This window comes from Salvelinus fontinalis, chromosome 6 (genome assembly GCF_029448725.1).
Source record: "Salvelinus fontinalis isolate EN_2023a chromosome 6, ASM2944872v1, whole genome shotgun sequence".
Taxonomy (NCBI): Eukaryota; Metazoa; Chordata; class Actinopteri; order Salmoniformes; family Salmonidae; genus Salvelinus; species Salvelinus fontinalis.
In genome coordinates this window covers 38,435,460-38,454,253 of record NC_074670.1, presented here as the reverse complement: position 1 = coordinate 38,454,253, position 18,794 = coordinate 38,435,460, and the positions used below count along the sequence as shown (strand labels likewise).

At 43.0% G+C, this 18,794-nt stretch overlaps 1 pseudogene; it reads left to right on the top strand.

The window, feature by feature from the left end:
- LOC129858610 (PC3-like endoprotease variant B) overlaps positions 1 to 18,794 on the top strand; it is a 148,677-nt pseudogene that overhangs the window by 120,591 nt on the left and 9,292 nt on the right.

Here is an 18,794-nt window from a genome sequence, read left to right as displayed (position 1 = left end):
TCACTAAACGGGAGAAAGGTGACAGGCCCCGGTCGCTAACAATTTCTGTTTTATGAGGAGGAGCAGAAGCACGGCTTACACAGTCACACACTGTGGTGTTAGGGCACGATGGATGGAAGACAGGCCTACACAATGGGTCTTTGCTATCAATTATTTTTTTAAATCCTGAATTTGACTTGTCATACATCAAAGATTAAACCTGCTAGTTTAAGTTTAACTGTTTAAAAGTACTATCGTGTAAATACTGCCCACAGTATTCAAATTAACCCAAATGATCTTGTCCCACACGACTCAGTTGTCATGTCTACTCCTGCTCCCACTCTCTGGTGCTGCACGCCGCCAGTTTATTCATTATTATGCACACCTGCCACCATCGTTACGCCCACCTGCGCTTCATGAGACTCACCTGGACTCCATCACCTTCCTGATTACCTCCCCTATATCTGTCACTCCCTTTGGTTTTTACCCAGGTGTTATTGACTCTTTCATGTCTGTACACTACTCGCGTTTCTTGTTTTGTCCTATGTTCCGTTATTTGTTAAATTCTCTCCCTGTACTTGCTTCCCGATTCTTAGCGTTCACGTTATAAAATAAAGCCTCACCAAAGGGAAGCAACAGGGATTATAATTTTTTTACTGTTGACGTCGGGCCCAAGTGCCGCTGCCGAAGTAACCGGGGATGCCTCTGCCGGCTCGTCAGGCTCCCATGCCTCTGCCGGCTCGTCAGGCTCCCATGCCTCTGCCGGCTCGTCAGGCTCCCATGCCTCTGCCGGCTCGTCAGGCTCCCATGCCTCTGCCGGCTCGTCAGGCTCCCATGCCTCTGCCGGCTCGTCAGGCTCCCATGCCTCTGCCGGCTCGTCAGGCTCCCATGCCTCAGCCGGCTCGTCAGGCTCCCATGCCTCCGTAGAAACGACTGGCCCGCTCCTGGACATCAGGACAGTCCCTCCGGTCAGCGTCCTGCGGCTGGAGCCGGGCGTCAGGGAGAGGATACTGTTAAGTCTACTCCTCCTCTCCGGCGCTCGACATTGGCAGTTTATTCATTATTACCCACCCCTGCCACCATTGTTACGCGCACCTGCGCTTCATGAGACTCACCTGGACTCCATTCCCTTCCTGATTACCTCCCCTATATCTGTCACTCCCTTTGGTTCTTTCCCCAGGCGTTATTGACTCTGTTTCATGTCTGCACGCTGCTCGTGTTTCTTGTTTTGTTCTATGTCCCGTTATTTATTGAATTCACTCACTGTACTTGCTTCCCGATTCTTAGCGTGCACGTTATAACAGTAGCATCTCTACATGTCTAATGATGAGTCGTGGCTGGTGATTCCGTGGTGGTGATAGTGTGGGATTAGATTCTGTCCATTGAGCATGTTGTTGCTGTTTGGGGACACAGACGGGGTTCTCCGGTCCCCCCTCAGATAGATAGACAGAGCTGAGAGAGATGCGAGGGTAGAGAGAGAGAAAGATTGTTCATTTGTTAAATACTTAACATCTATTGCTTTGGCAACAGTAGCAACCATCCATTCATGCCAATAAAGCATTTATTGAATTGAGAGAGTGCGAGAGCGGGGAGATTGGGCAGCAAAATGACCGTCAGTCACTGGGCCTATCACTCAATGAAATGACGGAGCGCACATCCCTTTATACAAGGAGATATATCTAGGAAAATGTAAATGATCAATAGAAGGTGACTTTGAGAGACTTTGACTTTTTGTCTCACTAATGAGACCTCCTCATAAGAGAGAGAGAGGTCCCCTGATATTTTTGGCACTGGGAGCTTATAGAGCACCATTCACCTGTGCCCGGCCATGCTCTCAGACCCCTCTTCCCCCTGCCACTGATGCCCCTTCACTTCCACTAAGCTCATGCTGTGTCTAACGTTGACGCTGAGGGTGTACAGCGCCTTGCCCACCACCTATGCATGTTAAAAGTCAGTAAGTCCTCCGGACCCCCCTGCCAGTCCTCATTCTCTGTTGTCTCTTGCAGTGACGGAAATGGTGGTGGAGAGAGAGCGGATTGACTTATAAATCAGCTCCTTCTCCCCGACTTCGCTGAGAGACAGAGAGGACACGGAGCAAGAGAGCGAGAGAGGTAGAGAGATAGGCCCGTCATCCAAACGAATGACTTTCACTTATTGCAGATTAATGATGGAGCGGTGTTAATTACACTACGAGCTCTTTGTCACCCTCTTAGGTTACCACTGGGAATGTTGTGGGAGCGTTACGGCAGCATTCGGCCTAACAAGCGTGATTATTACAGCCTTCGTCTCTGGGAGAGAGGGATGGAGAGTTGGAGGATAGAGGGAAAGAGGGATGGAGAAGCAAGAGAGGGAAAGATGGATGGAGGAGAGACAGAGGGGGAGGGTTGGGTGTGAAGTCAGTCTGGGAGGATAGAGGGGCGTAAGGAAAGTGATAGATGGGTGGAGGACAGAGGTAAAGAGGAATAGAGGAGAAAGAGAGATGCAGAGAGATAGAGGTGGGTGGGAATGAGGCAGAGCTGTTTAAGGGAAAGCCATTGTGTGGCGACGGCCTGATCGTGGCGGTAAAGAGTGAATAATGGGGCTTGATTACAGTCCATGAACTGCACATCGTTCAGAATCAATCGTCGAGCACAATTACAGGAGCGCCAACAGCAGCCCTCTCTCTCCCCGGACAGAATAGGAAGTGATTGTGTCAGAGTACAACATCATCCTCCTGAAAATGACTTGTTGCCTCCTCGTATGGAACCATTAGAGCAGGTGCACCCACACCCACAAGCATTTCCTTGTGCACTTAGGACACACACACCTTCTAAAAAGCTTTCACAGTAACCTTAAAAACTTCTTATGGCTGCAGGGGCAGTATTGAGTAGCTTGGATGAAAGGTGCCCAGAGGTGCCCAGAGTAAACTGCCTGCTCCTCAGTCCGAGTTGCTAATATATGCATATTATTAGTAGTATTGGATAGAAAACACTTTGAAGTTTCTAAAACTGTTTGAATGATGTCTGTGAGTATAACAGAACTCATATGGCAGGCAAAAACCTGAGAAGAAATCCAAACAGGAAGTGGGAAATCTGAGGTTGGTCGATTTTCAACCCAGCCCCTATTGAACACACAGTGGGATATGGATCTGTTTGCACTTCCTACGGCTTCCACTAGATGTCAACAGTCTGTAGAACCTTGTCTGATGCCTCTACTGTGAAGTGGGGGCAAAGGAGACAGGAATTAGTCAGGTCTACCATGACCTGACCATGCTCTGACCATGCACGTTCACATGAGAGGGAGCTCTGTTCCATCGCACATCTGAAGTCAATGGTATTCTCCGGTTGGAACGTTATTCAAGATTTATGTTAAAAACATTCTAAAGATTGATTCAATACATCGTTTGACATGTTTCTACTGACTGTTACGGAACGTTTTGACATTTCGTCTGATTTTAGTGAACGCGCTTCCTGACTTTGGATTTGTTCACCAAACACGCTAACAAAAATAGCTATGGACATAAATGATGGACATTACCGAACAAAACAAACATTTCTTGTGGAAGTGGGATTCCTGGGAGTGCATTCCGACAAAGATCAGCAAAGGTAAGTGAAGACTTATAATACTATTTATGAGTTTTGTTGACTGCACAATTTGGCGGGTAACTGTATGGCTTCCTTTTGTGGCTGAACGCTGTTCTCAGATGATTGAATATTGTGCTTTTGCCGTAAAGCTTTTTGAAATCTGACACAGCAGTTGCATTAAGAACAAGTGTATCTTTAATTCTATGTAAAACATGTATCTTTCATCAAAGTTTATGATGAGTATCTATGTTATTAGACGTGGCTCTCTGCAATTTCTCTGGATATTTTGGAGGCATTTCTGAACATGGCGCCAATGTAAACTGAGGTTTTTCGATATAAATAGGTCATCAAAGGTCATCAAAGGTTAGTGATTCATTTTATCTCTATTTCTGCTTTTTGTGACTCCTGTCTTTGGCTGGGAAAATGGCTGTGTTTATCTGTGATTTTGCGGTGACCTAACATAATCGTTTGTGGTGCTTTTGCTGTAAAGCCAATTTGAATTCGGACACTTTGGTGGGATTAACAACAAGATTACCTTTAAAATTGTATTTTTTTGTTTGAATTTGGCGCCCTGCACTTTCACTGGCTGTTGTCATATCATCTCGTTAACGGGATTGCAGCCATAAGAAGTTTTAACATGCATATTCACACACTTCACACACCACATAACGCTGCATCCATTAAAGCACATTCGAATAAAATCTACTCAGACAAAGACTGACTGGTGACTGTACACATGGACACACAAAAGCAATATGATACAGATGGTCCTTGTCTAACAATGTGTTTGCCCTGGTCTCAGGTATGGGTTTGGGGTTTTGGATGCAGGGTTGATAGTGCAGCAGGCCTTACAGTTCCTGGCTGTTGCCCCTCACTGGAAGTGCACACAGGAAGTCACTCTTGACCCCATCAGGTGCTGTCACAATGCTATAGCATCCATTTAAAAACCTATTGGTGCATAGAAGGGGCAGGAAGGCTAAGAATTGATATGGGACAACAAGATGTCAATACTTTATGATGTTTTCTGTACTTTGGGATAACACAAATTAGAAGTAAAGAAATAATAAAGAAAACAAAATGATTAAAAACAGCCGGGTGAGGTATCTGGCAGCAGGTTTGTGTGTTGTTGACATTTGATTGACAGCTGTGTGGATGGTTTTGATGGTGATTGTTTCTCTGAAGGATCCTGCCCTCTGGGGGAGTGGTCAGTGTGAACATCCAATCAGCAGGCCGCTTGGGGACGGACACTGAGGTCAACACGCTGGAGCATGTATAGGTCAGAGAGACAGGTTGAAATGTTATTACCAAGACACCACTTCCTCTAACTGTGTGTGTGTGTGTGTGTGTGTGTGGGTGTGGGTGTGGGTGTGGGTGTGGGTGTGGGTGTGGGTGTGGGTGTGGGTGTGGGTGTGGGTGTGTGTGTGCATGCGTTTGTGTCAGTATGTAATAAATTGAAAAGGTTTTGTTTTTGGCTGCATTCTCCTTTCAGAAAGTGTTGGTCAGGGCATCGCTGCAAGTGTGATTGATGGATGTGTTGCCATGGGAATGTGCTGTAAACAGGAGCAGGCTGTCAGTCTTTTAAAGCTCGGCAGCAGCTCACTCTGCGATGTGCCATTGTCACACCAGATGTGCTGTGTGAGATGAACGGGGGCGGATGGGTGTACACTTAATCTGTTTATTTAAGTCATTCATCTAATACTAATACTCCCCCACCTCTCTCTCTGTCTGTATCCTTCTCTCTCAAACATACACACACAATTGTCTCTCTCTCTTTCTATCACATACTCTCTGTCTTTGTCTCCCTCTCTCTCATACTCACGTAAACACGCCAGGTGAAGGTGAGTCTCAGCAGTGTGTGTCGTGGTGACCTCTCCATAGCCCTGGTGTCCCCGGCGGGCACAGTGACCCTGCTCCTGGCCACGCGGCGCAACGATGCCTCGGCCGCTGGCTTGAGGAACTGGACCCTGATGAGCGTTCAGTCCTGGGGGGGGACACCCTCACGGCATCTGGACACTCAAGGTCAGCTGTAGTTCTTTACCATGTTTACACCCCCAGAGAACTTTAAATTCACCTCACACAGCAAATTCACGAGTGTACATTTAACTCAGAAAGGGTTACATTCATCACTTCGACAGTGTTCATATAAATCATTTTAATCTAGTTAAATGAACACTTTTGAGACTAACCTCAGTTCATCCCAATGTCCCATGTTGTGTGTGTGCATGTGTAGGTCAAATGGGAATCAGGCCTTGTAAAACGTTGGAGGTTTATAGATTTTGAAAAAGCTGGCGAGAGGAAAGGGATCTCCTCCCTCCCTACACACACACACAGACAGACAGACACATACACACTCACGTCCTCCTGCAAATTTACTGTCCCCTTTGTGACCAATTACTCAGGCCCAACGCTGTGGAGACACAGAAAAGACAGCAGAGCGACACACAGGCTAGAGTCACAGTGCTCAACACACATTAACACTGGGAGTTGACGATGCTTGCCACAGCTCGGCACAGCTTTTAAAACCTGTTATGGCTAGGGGTTCCGCTAGCGGAACTAAATAAATTCACATGTGCAATACACCAAAGTAAAGCTTAACTTCTTGTTAATCTAGCCATTGTGTCAGATTTCAAAAAGGCTTTACAGCAAAAGCACACCATGCGATTATGTTAGGTCAGCGCCTAGTCACAAAACATACAGCCATTTTCCAGCCAAAGAGAGGAGTAACAAAAAGCAGAAATAGAGATGAAATTTATCACTAACCTTTGATGATGTGATGCAAGGGGTAGGTCACGTTCTGAATACTGTTTTCTATTTTCTATTTTACAATGTGTACAAGTTTGCTGTACGTTACTGATTTTATACATGTGTGGGTATATGGTACCTGTTAGGGATTGAGGGGCTTTCTGGGATGTGCTTTGGCATATGATTGCTGTAAATAACTGTGTTAGCTAGCATACACCGATGTCATGGTCACATAAGCCACGGCTAACACAGTTGTCTTCATGCTACAGATTTTGTCATCGACAGCCATCAACACTGTTAAGCCCTGCACAACTAACGTGCTGTTTCCCATTTAACAACAGGTATTTATACATGTTATATTTTGTATTGTATTTTTGTATTTTGTTCGCCCAGTATGAAAATGTGATGCAAGGGATTTTGTCATCGACAGCCATCAACACTGTTAAGCCCTGCACAACTAACGTGCTGTTTCCCATTTAACAACAGCAGAAATAAATGATGCTCAACTGGGACCACTGGCCGAAGTTATTTATTATTATAAAACACAACGCATGGAGAGTACACTATACATCTGTTACACACGCCAGGTCAGCGGAGTCAATCACCACCTTCCGGAGACACCTGAAACCCCACCTCTTTAAGGAATACCTAGGATAGGATAAAGTAATCCTTTCTAACCCCCCCCCCCCCCTTAAAAGAGTTAGATGCACTATTGTAAAGTGGTTGTTCCACTGGATATCATAAGGTGAATGCACCAATTTGTAAGTCGCTCTGGATAAGAGCGTCTGCTAAATGACTTAAATGTAAATGTAAATGATCTTCATCAGATGGCACTCAAAGGACTTCATGTTACACAATACATGTATGTTTTGTTCGATAAGGTTCATATTTATATCGATAAATCTCAGTTTACATTGGCACGTTATGTTCAGTAACATTTTGCCTCGAAAACATCCGGTGAATTTGCAGAGAGCCACATCAATTTACAGAAATACTCATCATAAACTTTGATGAAAGATACAAGTGTTATGCATAGGATTAAAGATAAACTTCTCCTTAATGCAACCGCTGTGTCAGATTTCTAAAAAGCTTTACGGCAAAAGCACACCATGCAATAATCTGAGTACAGCGCTCAGCCACCAAAACAAGCCATACAGATACCCACCATGTTGTGGAGTCAGTAAAAGTCAGAAATAGCTTTATAAATATTCACTTACCTTTGATGATCTTCATCGGAATGCACTCCCAGGAATCCCAGTTAACTTCTCATGGCTGCAGCCCGACGCCGGTACACTTATGACAACAGCCACTTCAAGTGCAGGGCGCGAAATTCAATAGATTTTTTTTTTAAATGTTTAACTTTCACACATTAACAAGTCCAATACAGCAAATGAAAGGTACACATCTTGTGAATCCAGCCAACATGTCCGATTTTTTAAATGTTTTACAGCGAAAACAGCACGTATATTTATGTTAGCTCACCACCAAATACAAAGAAGGACAGACATTTTTCACAGCACAGGTAGCATGCACAAAGCCAACCTAACTAACCAAGAACCAACCAAACTAACCAACAAACAACTTCATCAGATGACAGTCTTATAACATGTTATTCAATAAATCTATGTTTTGTTCGAAAAATGTGCATATTTCAGGTATAAATCATAGTTTACATTGCAGCTACAATCAGAAATTGCACCGAAAGCAGCCATAATAATTACAGACACCAACGTCAAATACCTAATTACTCATCATAAAACATTTCTGAAAAATACATAGTGTACAGCAAATGAAAGACAGGCATCTTGTGATTCCAGATAATATTTCCGATGTATTAAGTGTTTTACAGCGAAAACAAAATATAGCGTTATATTAGCTTACCACAATAGCCAGAAAGACATGCCATTTCCCAGTAGCAAAAGGTTAGCATTCGTAACAAACAAGCAAAAGATATATAATTTTTGACTAACCTTGATATTCTTCATCAGATGACAGTCCTATAACATCAGGTTATACATACACTTATGTTTTGTTCAAAAATGTGCATATTTAGAGCTGAAATCAGTGGTTACACATTGTGCTAACTTAGCTACTTTTTCCACAACGTCTAAACAGCAACGATATTTTTCTGACACATTTTCTGACACACATATTCTGACCAAATAGCTATTGATAAACATAACTAAAAAATACATGTTGTATAGGAAATGATAGATCCATTAGTTGTTAATGAAATCGCAGTGTTAGAATTCTAAAAAATAACTTCATTACGACATCCAGCTTCGGTATAGCTGAGTACCCAAACGTTGGGCGCCGACGACTAGTTCACGACAGATATATGAAATAGCATCATAAAATGTTTCTTACTTTTGCTGATCTTCCATCAGAATGTTGGACAAGGTGTCCTTTGTCAAGAACAATCGTTGTTTGGAATTAGAACGTTCATTTTCCCTCTTGAATTAGCAAGCGCGCTAGCCTAGTCGCACAAAGCTCTCCATGTCAACAAACGTAAGAGAACGGAACACGGCAAAACTCCCGAAAAATTTTCAATAATCTGATGAAACTATATTGAAAAAACATACTTTACGATGATATGGTCACATGTATCAAATAAAATCAAAGCCGGAGATATTAGTCGTCCATAACGGCAGCTAAACAGAAGGCAAATCCAAGTACCCTTTCGCGCCTCCAGAAAACAGGAAATGGGCGGACACGTCATACAAAGAGCCTGTATTCCACTTCAGACCAAGATAAACACTAAATTTCTTCTCTCTCATCTTGACATCCAGGGGAAGGTCTATGAAGTGCACGTATACTCTTACGTATCATGCCCATTTATAGGCAGGAAGTAGAACAGAGCCCCAATTTCAGACTTTCCACTTCCTGGTCAGGAAGTTTGTGCCAAATGAGTTCTGTTTGACTCACAGATATAATTCAAACGGTTTTAGAAACTAGAGAGTGTTTTCTATCCAATAGTAATAATAATATGCATATTGTACGAGCAAGAATTGAGTACGAGGCCGTTTAAAATGGGCACCTTTTATCTGGCTACTCAATACTGCCCCTGCAGCCCAAACAAGTTAAACAATAAATGTTTGCTTTGTTCGATAAAGTTCATCTTTATGTCCAAATACCTCCTTTTTGTTTGCGCGTTTAGTTCACCAATCCAAATGCACAAGGCGCAAGCACAAAGTCCAGACGAAAAGTCAAAAAGGTTGCATTGAAGTTTGTAGAAACATGTCAAACGATGTATATAATCAATCTGTAGGATGTTTTTATCATAAACCTTCAATAATGTTTCAACCAATTCCTTTGTCTTTAGAAATGAAAGGGAACGGAGCTCGTGCTCACAGCCGCGCACGATCAACAACTCAAGGCTTTCATCCAGACCCCTGGTTGAAACAGCTCTTATTCGCTCCCCTTTCACAGTAGAAGCCTGAAACAACATTCTAAAGACTGTTGACATCTAGTGGAAGCCTTAGGGAGTGCAATCTGACCCCATTTACACTGTATATTGGATAGGCAATCACTTGAACAACTACAAACCTCAGATTTCCCACTTCCTGGTTGGATTTTTCTCAGGTTACTCATAGACATCATTCAAACAGTTTTAGAAACTTCAGAGTGTTTTCTATCCAAATCTACTAATAACATGCATATATTAGCTTCTTGGGCTGAGTAGCAGGCAGTTTACTCTGGGCACGCTTTACATCCAAACATGAAAATACTGCCCCCTAGCCCAAAGAGGATTTATTAACACACTGCTAATCAGTACACACAGCACACAGCACAACTCTTGCCTTTAACTTACAGCAGCTTACTGTAAATCAGCCGACAGACAGCACATACTGTTTGTATGCATACACACATACACACACACACTCAACACTCAAAAACTTACTGTAACTCAGCACACAAACAACACACACACTAACACCTTTACAGTAAACATGAACACAAATATGAATACAACGCACACTTTGCACTACACACTTGGCCACTGAGAGAGGGATTCCTTAACACACAGACTAGGTGAGGATTTAACACAGCTATCTCCTGTATCTGTGTTTTACTCAAGGACAGTGGAGGGTGTGGAAGAGGCTGGAGGGGTGTTTCTGGCAGGACTGGAGATAGTCTTTATTGATTTGTCATGATGACAATTGTCAAAGAACATGGTGGTGAAAGAGCTAGATGGAATTGAAAGAGAAAAAGGAAGGCTCCGCGCCTTGACCTTCCAGCACGCTGAAGGATATCACCGCAGGGCAGTAAACGCTTTAAGACATGGTAGACTCTCTCGCTCTCTTTCTCTATGAGCTCACACTCTCTCTCCTCACTCTCTCTCCCCCTCTTTTTCTCATTCTCTGAGCACATTCTCTCTCTTTTTCTGTCTCCACTCTCTATATACTCTATACTCTGTTTTTCTCTTTCTGCTCTCTCTCTCTCTCTCTCTCTCTCTCTCTCTCTCTCTCTCTCTCTCTCTCTCTCTCGCTTCCTCCTTTCTCTCTCTCAACCTGCCCAGTCTCTAACCCGCCTCCATAATAGCCCAGAGTAGGCAGAGGAAGCTGGCTGGTTTGTTTACACTAGAGTGGGAACATTAGTATATCCCTGCTCAGTAGAACACTGTTGCTCTTCTGCAGTGTGAAACTGAGGTAACGTCACATAGGAAATGAGAAGTACAGTATGACAATTTAGACCCAATTGCTTTGTTTATTGTTGGTTTCTCCAACAATAAAGACTAGTACCCATGCATGGAGACATGCACAGAGACAGGCGTGCACACGCACACACACACACACACACTGGCACATTGATATCGAACACATATACACACACACACACACACACACACACACACACACACACACACACACACACACACACACACACACACACACACACACACACACACACACACACACACACACACACACACACACACCCCTGCTCAACCTCCTCTGGCTCACAACTGCCCCCTCTCTGCCCACTCAGCACACCACAGCCCCTGGTGCCCACACGGATGGCATGGTAGCATGGCATCATAGCACTATGGCTCGGCTCAAGAGTTTTTAGAGGAGAGATCCCTATTCCCAGTCGACTGAATAGAGCTGGGATAGAGAACTAACTGCTGGAGTAATACAATAAGTGTTTTTAGCCTACAACAGTGTGGCTGTCATGGCTGACAGATGATGTACAGTGCCTTCGGAAAGTGTGCAGACCCCTGGAATTTTTCCACATTTTGTAATGTTACAGCCTTGTTCTAAAATTGATTCCCCTCATCAATCTACACACAAAACCCCATAATGACAAAGCAAAAACAGGTTAATAGACATTTATTGATAATTTATTTAAAAAAATGTAAACTGAAATATTACATTTACATAAATATTCAAACACTTTGCTCAGTACTTTGTTGAAGCACCTTTGCAGCGATTACAGCATTGAGTCATGTTGGGTATGACGTTACAAGCTTGGCACACCTGTATTTGGGGAGTTTCTCCCATTCTTCTCTACAGATCCTCTCAAGCTCTGTCAGGTAGGATGGGGAGCGTTGCTGCACAGCTATTTTCAAGTGTCTCCAAAGTAGAGGTCGACCAATTAATCGGAATGGCCGATTATATTCATAACAATCGGTAATCTGCATTTTTGGACACCGATCATGGCCGATTACATTGCACTCCACGAGGAGACTGCGTGGCAGGCTGCCTACCTGTTATGCGAGTGCAGTAAGGGGCCAAGGTAAGGTGCTAGCTAGCATTAAACGTATCTTATAAAAAACAATCAATCTTAACATAATCACTAGTTAACTATACATGGTTGATGATATTACTAGTTTATCTAGCTTGTCCTGCGTTGCATATAATCGATGCGGTGCCTGTTAATTTGTCATTGAATCATAGCCTACTTCGCCAAACGGGTGATTTAACAAGCGCATTCACGAAAAAAGCACTGTTGTTGCACCTATGTGTACCTAATCATAAACATCAACGCCTTTCTTAAAATTAATACACAGAAGTATATATTTTTAAACCTGCATATTTAGCTTAAATAAATCCAGGTTAGCAGGCAATATTAACCAGGTGAAATGGTGTCACTTCTCTTGTGTTCATTGCACGCAGAGTCAGGGTATATGCAACAGTTTGCGCCTCCTGGCTCGTTGCGAACTATTTGCCAGAATTTTACGTAATTATGACATAACATTGAAGGTTGTGCAATGTAACAGGAATATTTAGACTTATGGATGCCACCCGTTAGATAAAATACGGAACGGTACCGTATTTCACTGAAAGAATAAATGTTTTGTTTTCAAAATTATAGTTTCCAGATTTGACCATATTAATGACCTAAGGCTCGTATTTCTGCGTGTTATTATGTTATAATTAAGTCTATGATTTGATGTTTGATAGAGCAGTCTGATTGAGCGGTGGTAGGCAGCAGCAGGCTCGTAAGCATTCATTGAAACAGCACTTTCATGCGTTTGCCAGCAGCTCTTCGCTGTGCTTCAAGCATTGAGCTGTTTATGACTTCAAGCCTATCAACTCCCGAGATTAGGCTGGTGTAACCGATGTGAAATGCCTAGCTAGTTAGCGGGGTGCGCGCTAATAGCGTTTCAATTGATGATGTCACTCGCTCTGAGACCTTCAACCTTCAAGGTAGTTGTTCCCCTTGCTCTGCAAGAGCTGCGGCCTTTGTGGAGCGATGGGTAACGATGCTTCGAGGGTGGCTGTTGTCGATGTGTTCCAGGTTCGAGCCCAGGTACGGGTGAGGAGAGAGATGGAAGCTATACACTGGCAATACACTATATACACTATACACTGGCAATACTAAAGTGCCTATAAGAACATCCAATAGTCGAAGGTATATGAAATACAAATGGTATAGAGAGAAATAGTCCTATAATTTCTATAATAACTACAACCTAAAACTTCTTACCTGGGAATATTGAAGACTCATGTTAAAAGGAACCACCAGCTTTCATATGTTCTCATGTTCTGAGCAAGGAACTTAAACGTTAGCTTTTTTACATGGCACATATTGCACTTTTACTTTCTTCTCCGACACTTTGTTTTTGCATTATTTAAACCAAATTGAACATGTTTCATTATTTATTTCAGGCTAAATTGATTTTATTGATGTATTATATTAAGTTAAAATAAAAGTGTTCATTCAGTATTGTTGTAATTGTCATTATTACAAATAAATAAATAAAATCTCAGGTGGCACATCTGAATTCCCTCCTTCTATGCCCCCAAAAGAACCCAGAGAATTCCCACATAAACACACATGGCATACAAACAGTTATAAAGTAGATACATGTACTGCAAAATACATTCAAATACACATTCATTCTCACAAGCACACAAACACTCACTCTGGCCCAAGGTGGATTTCTAAAGGTGCATTCATTTGCATGCATTTGCATGTATAATTAGTTTGGGGAGATCAAGCGATCCAACCGCCCCTTTGTGGTTATTTCTTTTTCTTTTTAGGGGGGAGCGGCCCTCCATGTGAATATCGCCCACTGGCACCGCATCGCAGATGGTCGGGCTGAGGGCACCCTGTGGGCACAGGGTACCACTGAGTGTGTGTGTATATGTGCTCGCACTTGCGTGTGTATTTGTGTGTATGCATTTGTGGCGTGTGTGTGTGTGGGGGGGGGGGCTCCCAGCGTGCTGAGCGGCCACCGTGGCCCTGTTGTGGATGATTTATGCATTAGAGGGAGCAGAGAGAAGTTCGGGTTCAGCCAGAACCTCCAGTCTCACACACTGCTGGTCCCCCGTTGCTTTACATATGTAAGCCCAGCAAGACTTCTGCTGGCATCCTCCACAGCACCCCCCTCTCTCCCTTTCTCGCTCTCTCTCTCTCTCCCTCTATCTCTTTTACTCAATCACACACTTTCTCTGTATATATATATATATATGTGTATTTCTCTCTTTCTCTCTGAGAGAAATCTCTCTGTTTTACTCTTCCTCTTTTTTCACACCTTGTCTTTCACTCACACGCGGCTCTTCTTCTCGTGTCTTTTTAGTCTTTCCTACCCTGTCTTACTCTTGATCTCCAGCAATCAACTACTTCTTGGTCTATCTATCACGTATGATCTCCGATGCTCCATCTCTAATCTCCTTGTCTCTATGTACCCTATACCTCTCTATATCTTTGTGATCTCCCCTCACTCCGACCTGAGTTAAGTACAGGTAAATGGAATGGGATACCCTTTTTATGCACTTTTCTCTCACTTTTCTCTCTGTGCGTATTCGGACCTTGAACGTAGTGTGCTGTTCACCTGCTATTCGTTTTGGGTGGAGATGGAATAAATGAAGGTGTGGCGGAGTAGTGTCTACAGATAGGCATATTATGACCTTGACTTAATTCCTTAATATTCCACCACCTTTACGCGCAAGGAAACCGTGAATAAGGTCTAGCAAACCTACCGGTTCCAGGTGGAAAGAGCATCTACTTTATTTCTTCCCGATAGAAATATCACCATTCTCCATGCACTGTAATGAACAATTTGAAGACAGCTATTGATAAGAACTAGGTAAATGAGTAATCCATTTGGATAAGGGAATTGTATATATATTTATTACACTTGTTTTAAATATATTTCACCTTATAATCGCTGGAGACAAATGTGAAATCAGTCATATGGCAGCAGACTGAAGCATGTCAACATATCAGCTTTCCCACAGTAAAGTGTATGAAATGCGGTGCCAACATGCAGTTATCATGTTAAATATTAGCCACTATCAGTATCAACATTCAGTAGGCCTAATAAAAACACATATTCAACTGCCAATTTACTGTTAGTTCCCTTTAGCTGGTATAGCCTACATTATCATTCCATTTAATGACATTGTTTAGTTTCCCTGCGTTTGCTTCCTCTGCACAAGCCGTCACGGACATGTGGTTGTTGCTGAGGATCATTAGTAACAGTTGATAATATCTAAAAAAGACATGTAAGCTAATTTAATCTAATCGTTATGGAACAAAGCGCAGACCAAGCCATAACAGTTGGAACCCGACACAATGGTCAATGGTTGGCTGTGTCATCACACAGGTCCATGGTTACTGCAGGCAATAGACGAGGGTATAGCCTACTATTGCACACTATTCTACCTATTATAATTCTATGTACACTAATCTTCTAACATTACCTTGGGTTAAAGAACTGAATGTGGCAATATTTAGAATGAATCAAACCACTGTTTTCTTTCTTTCCTGCATTAAGGCTCGTCAAACCTGTTTTATATGAATCATAAATACTTTCCTAACCAAATATGCATATAGTTAGATGGCTTTCTTTCATTGGTGCCTAATATTCTGAACCCGTTCTCTTGATATGTTCTATTGAGTCTGTCGACAAAACTCCAACTAAAGGGTACACCGTATTTAAAGGGATGGCTTAAGATACACATTTTGTTACGTTACAGCCTTATTCTAAAACGGATCTGGTTAATTGTTTTCCTCATCAATCTACAAACAATGCCCCATAATGACAAACCAAAAACAGGTTTTTCGATATTTTTGCACATTTATTAAAAATAATAAACTGAAATACCTTATTTATATAAGTAATCAGACCCTTTGCTATGAGACATGAAATTGAGCTCAGGTGCATCCTATTTCCATTGATCATTCTTGAGATGTTTCTACAACTTGATTGTTGTCAGCCTGTGGTAGATTCAATTGATTGGACATGATTTGGAAAGGCACACACCTGCCTATATAAAGTCCCATAGTTGACAGTGCATGTCAGAGCAAAAAAGAAGCCATGAGGTCGAAGGAATTGTCCGTAGAGCTCCGAGACAGGATTGTGTCGAGGCACAGACGTGAGGAAGGGTACCAAAACACTTTTTGCAGCATTGAAGGTCCCTAAGAAAACAGAGGCCTCAAATGTTCTTAAAAGGAACACGTTTGGAACCACCAAGACTCTTAGAGCTGGCCGCCCGGCCAAACTGAGCAATCAGGGGAGAAGCGCCTTGGTCAGGGAGGTGACCAAGAACCCAATGGTCACTCTTACAGAGCTCCAGAGTTCCTCTGTGGAGATAGGAGAACCTCCCAGAAGGACAACCATCTCTACAGCATTCCACCAATCAGGCCTTTGTAGACATGAGCCACTCCTCAGTAAAAGGCACAAGACAGCCCACGTGGAGTTTGCCAAAAGGCACCTAAAGGACAAGATTGGACTGATGAAATCAAGATTGAACTCTTTGGCCTGAATGCCAAGCGTCACGTCTGGAGGAAAACGTGCACCATCCCTACGGTGAAGCATGGTGATGGCAGCATCATGCTGTGGATATGTTGTTCAGCGGCAGGGACTGGGAGACTAGTCAGGATCAAGGGAAAGATGAACGGAGCAATGTACTGAGAGATCCTTGATGAAAACCTGCTCAGGACTGGGGTTGAGGTTCAACTTCCAACAGGACAACGACCCTAAGCACACAGCCAAGACAACGCAGGAGTGGCTTCGGGACAAGTCTCTGGATGTCCTTGAGTGGCCCAGCCAGAGCCTGGACTTGAACCCGATAAAGCATCTTTGGAGAAACCTGAAAATAGCTATGCAGCACGAGAAAATCCAGGGGTTCAATTACATTTATTCAGCGTGGAAGGGAACCACGCTTGCAAAGCCCATTACGCACCCTCATGCGTAAGTCTGAATACCAGCTACTGAGAAGTGCGTAAGAAAGGCGGAAATCTGGACCTAGGTGGCCTAGGCGCCTTTGTTTCTTATAATGTAGCTGTTTCTCACTCTGTTTTGTCTCAAAGTATCAGTCAATTATATTGCCTCTCACTTTCCTTTTTTATCTCTTACATATACAACTCGACGTGCAATTTTACATCAGATTTTTTTTTTTTAAATACACAAATACTAGTCCCATAGCATTTGTACAGACAACAGGGGATTACGGCATTTGACATTTACAGCAAATCCAACAAAGAACCTCTTGTTAGACACAGACAGACCAAACAAACAAACCAATCAGACATACTGATCATCACATATAAATCATCCATCATAGTTCCACATACATACGATGTATGATTGTGATGTTATAGTATGTTTTCGCATAAAGTCACACATGAAGTGCCCTGTCAGGGAAATAAAAGTGAATTGAATAGAATTTTATTTAATTAAAATTGAAACGCAATTGAATTGATTGGAATTTGGGTTTCCATTTCACCTGTGAGACTATTGGTGTCAGAAAGCGATCCGGCTCTACATTAGAGCATGGTCTCCTCTCTCTCCTTTCAGCCATGGACGGCCGGCTATCGACCCACCTGTGGCATCACACTGTTTGTTTACCAACAACAAATCAATGCTGCGCTCAGCTGGGGGCTGCTGGGATTGGTCTCTGTTCCCCTCACATACTCAACACACACACACACACACCGTCAACACACAAAAACATGGCCAGTGTGGGCAATGCCACACAAATTGACTGGGCTATACTGTGTTGGACTGTTTGTGAGTGGTTGACTTATTGCTGCCTTAGGGCCTAGTACCTGACAACACATGTGTGTCTATACACAGATTGACAGAGTGTTACGGTGTAGATAGGTCTATTAAGATTAAATTAAAGGAATTATGTAAAGACATCAGACTAAATGCTGTAAAGAAATGCTGTGTTTATATACTGAACGAACAACATGTAAAGTGTTGATCCCATGTTTCCATGTTTCATGTGCCAAAATAAAAGAACCCTACATTTTTACAAATGCACAAAAAACGTATTTCTCTAAAATGTTGCGCACAAATTTGTTTACATCCTTGCAAGTGAGTATTTCTCCTTTGCAAAGATAATCCATCCACCTGACAGGTGTGGCATATCAAGAAGCTGATTAAACAGCATAATCATTACACAGGTGCACGTTGTGCTAGGGACGATAAAAGGCCACTCTAAAATGTGAAAAGCTATTTCTGATTGGCTGGGGCTGGCTCACCCAAGTGGGTGGGTTGCCCTGACCAGTCATGTAAAATCCATAGACTAGGGCCTAATTTATTTATTTCAATTGGCTGATTTCCTTCAATGAACTGAAACTCAGCAAAATCTTTGAAATTGTTGCATGTTATATTTTTGTTCAGTATAAATGATGTATTAACTAAGTGTTTCTGTGTGTAAAGTGTTGATATTAGTTAGACTGTATACAGTCAGGGTGTGTATGTAACAGTGCTGTGTCCCGGACCCCCAGGTGACAGACAACAAGGGGACAGTGGGCCGCTGTGTGAGGGTTAGCTCAGAGGAGGCAGCGGGAGCCCTCCTCAGTGTCACGCTTCTCCTCTACGGCACCTACAACCCACACAGCAGCCTGCACGGTACGAGGCATCCGTGGTTGTGTTTGTGTATGTGTGTGCGTCATTCTGTATGTCTGTCCGTCCGTCTGTTTTTCTGTTCGTGCGTCCGTCCGTCTGTCCGCTCTCTAACTGTGAAGTCAGTTCTACAGTATGTCTCTCTCCCTCTTATCCGTCTCTTCAACCTCTCCCCTCCTCTCCTCCCCTCTGTGATAACTGCA